General features: G+C 36.9%; 1 non-coding gene across 1 annotated transcript; it reads left to right on the top strand.

Moving 5' to 3' along the window:
* Positions 1–339: 339 nt before the first annotated feature.
* LOC111722882 lies at positions 340–480 on the top strand. Its single transcript, XR_002771526.1, has one exon. It is a non-coding gene; the product is annotated as a U4 spliceosomal RNA (small nuclear RNA).
* Positions 481–3,364: the final 2,884 nt, after the last annotated feature.

The following is a 3,364-nucleotide window of genomic DNA, read 5'->3' as shown; positions in this document are numbered from 1 at the left end:
TAAATTCTCCAAACCAGAAAAGACAGTTTTATTTGCTATCCCCCATGTACTTTCCCTGTTAGTATCAGGTCCCCAAGGTGGTGTCTTTCATGACCACACTGTATTTCAATGAACCTCTCTGAATTACTGCTTAAACGCCAGGATCTCACGGAATGGAATTTGAAATTATTTTGCATGCAGTCATTATATTTTTAATGTTATACGGAGATGGATCTTTTTGCACAAGCGAAATAATCTCAAAACAGACAATAAATTTCATAGTAAAAATCTCAGTATTTTCTAATTTCAGACGTTCAAACTCTCTTTTAGGAAGGATTCTTTAGACATTTTATGATGTGCATATTTGCTCAGTGGCTGTATCGTAGCCAATGAGGGTTATCCAAGGCTAAACCATTGCTAATTAAAAATTTTTCCCAATGCCCGGCCACAACAACTGGCAAAATAGTCAGCCCTGGCAATTTTTGATTGTCTCTATGGAGATGGAATAATAAATAAAAAGAAAGAAAAAAAAACATTTTATGATGCTATAAATTATTTTATAAAATATGCTGCTCACCTCTTTCAAGCAATCTATATTTTTCTATTTACATTTTCACTTAGGTTGTCTTTTTTTTTAAATTTTTATTTTAGATTGTCCTAAATAAACATAAAATTCTAAGTGGTGGAGTCAGGATTGAAAGACTGGCAGGATGGATTTCAAATTTTATGACGTTTGTGCCAATTATGTTGCCCATCCCAGAAGTTCTCACTGTTGACTGTGCTGGGCACCTAAGAAGCTTGGAGCTCCATCAGCAGAGCCTATTTAGGAGGAAGAAATCAGGCGCCATTTGCACGACCGTCAGCTCTCCATTGCTTTGAACACTGAGACTTCTGCCTTGTTCTTGAGGCCTAAATGCTTCCAGGCTACTGTTTTATTTATTCACCCAAGGAACTTTCAGAATGGGTCCCAGGAAAGCTAAATAATTTTAAAGACAATAACCTCCCCCAGGATCTTGATAGTTTGAATGAATTAAGATCTCAATACTAGAAACTTAAAAAATAGGTATTTTACTTTTTTACTTTTGTGTGTATGTGTGTCCAACCAGAGGGAGGTAGATGGAGTGAACCCAATGGAAGTGGCACCAGTGATACCTACTGCCCATTTTCCCTTCTTTATCTCAAGGTTTTATCCCTCAAACAGCTCTAAGGACTCTTCTGAAGAATAAACATGACTGTTGACATATGTAATAGTGAGGTCGTTTCTTAGTTATCTCTGGGTGTGTGGGTCCTTTTTGCTTCTGCACACAGAAAAATGGGAGAGGAGAATTGCCTCTTAGGTGTCCATTCTAACTAGAATGAGCTGTAAAGTCAGTGTAGCTGCCCTCTAAATGCACAGTTTAAAGCTTAGCGGAATCTTGTAGCTCATGTTTTGAAGTTTAATAACCTGTAGAAGAGAGTTAAGGAATTTTTCTAACATCAGAATTCCTAGTGATGCAGCGGGACTTGTTTATTTATGGATCCAAAAATAATTGATCAGTCACTTAGTGCCGGAAGTACAACAGTGAGCGAGAAGGCACAGTCTTGGGTTTTGTTGAATTGAGCAAATAAATATTAAATCTGTGGGTTAGGTACGTATCATGAAAAACCTCAGGATACTTTAGAAAGAGTAGAGGAATTTCAGGAGACTTTCAGCAGAAGTTAATGATCAGCAAGTTTGGAATGTCAGAGAGGCTTCCCTTAATAAAGTCATATTAACATTGGAATAATAACAGTGTTGAGTTAGATAAAGTTAAAAAAAAAAAAAAAGCCATTGTGTTGGAAGAGCATGCCAAATAAAGGGGACCTTATGGACAGAGTCCTATGATGTGAAGGAGCTTTTTCTCTTAGTATGAAGAGCAGGGTCAGTGGAGGCACAAAGTGAAAGTTCATTTGACTGGTGGTGATGGGGAGTGTGGATGACGATGGAGACAGAGCCAGATCACGCAGGTGAATTATGGAAGTAAAAATTCACTCCAAGATCAAAGGGAAGCCATTGAAAGAATTTACATGAGGAGCAACGTGACCGGAAGCAACTTGAAAAGCCCAATCTAAGCAGGACAAATAAAACAGAGACGAAAAAGACAGCACAATAAACGTACACTACGTAGATGAGCTAGTGAAGACGTTTATTCTTACAAATAATCTAATTAACACACATGAGAACTGAAGAGAGAAAAGACCCAAGGAATTCAATAATCTTGGTTAATTAGATGTTGAGATTGTCAGCTGAGAATCCCAGAGACAGGGTTAATAATGGATGTCAGAGAAATGATAATACTTGAAATAAATTCTAATAGAAACAAAAATGATAAGCCAATCGTTATTGCACCCTAGAAATCCTTTCAAGCCTAATTTTATTAACTCAGAGCAGCTCTGTGAATTAAAAAAAAATATCAGCTCTACTTCGGGGAATTTAGAGAGGACAAAGTTAATTAACTTTCCTATAGTCTCACTATTCTTAAGTTGTAGAAACAAGATCAAAATCCAGGCAGTGTGTTTTGAGCGTCTCCGTGCTCAGCTATTCTCTTACAGGCAACACAACCCATCAGACAAAGCAATGGCAACCTCCAGCCGAGGTTGATGATCATAACCTTGAGGTGCATCTGTCTGCTCTGCCAGTGCCAACATGATCTGGGGTGACTCAATTCTTTCATGTAAATTCTCTTTTCAAACAGGATTTAATGCACTGAATCAGGCTGATATTTTCTGAAGCTGTAAAATAAACTCCTTTTAAACAGTGTTCCCCGCCCCCAGTATTCTTCTAGAATCCTTTTTCCTTATTTTTTAATATGAAAAATTCACAAAAGTAATGCAGTACATTATATTTTGCTCATCGTGTCACTAAATGTGATTTAAAGTCAATCTCTCTCTCTCTGTCTTCATGTCTCATTCACTGAAAGTCCATGAACAGCTGAATATATGGTTAAATGGTTAATGATATCCTAATTTCTTGGGTTGAGCCAGGCCAGAATTGCAAACATTTCTCTTATAAGAGCATAATAATAGTTCAGTGAAGGTTCTATGCATAATTTATTTGTACTTGCCACAAACTCCTTTGTAGTGTGTATGTAACAGTGATGTGTTTTATCATCACAAACTTAGGTATGCAAAAATTGAGGTCTTTGTTGTTCCCTGTGAAATTAACTCCTGTGTCTCCATCTTCAGTGTTTGTGAAAAACTTAGTCTTGTCAAATTAAAGTTGACTCAGGCCTTGCTGGGCACTTCTCATGTGAAGAAAGAAAAGGAAGTGGTTTTAATATAAATGGAAGAAACTGAAAAACTGTCTAAAAATTAAAAAATAGAATCACGATTATTCAGTGATCCTTCTCATCAATTTCTCCTTTGA

This window comes from Otolemur garnettii, unplaced genomic scaffold (genome assembly GCF_000181295.1).
Source record: "Otolemur garnettii isolate 467f Iridium unplaced genomic scaffold, OtoGar3 scaffold01279, whole genome shotgun sequence".
In the NCBI taxonomy this organism is placed as follows: domain Eukaryota; kingdom Metazoa; phylum Chordata; class Mammalia; order Primates; family Galagidae; genus Otolemur; species Otolemur garnettii.
The sequence above is the reverse complement of the archived record's forward strand: the minus strand, read 5'-3'. Positions and strand labels throughout refer to the sequence as shown.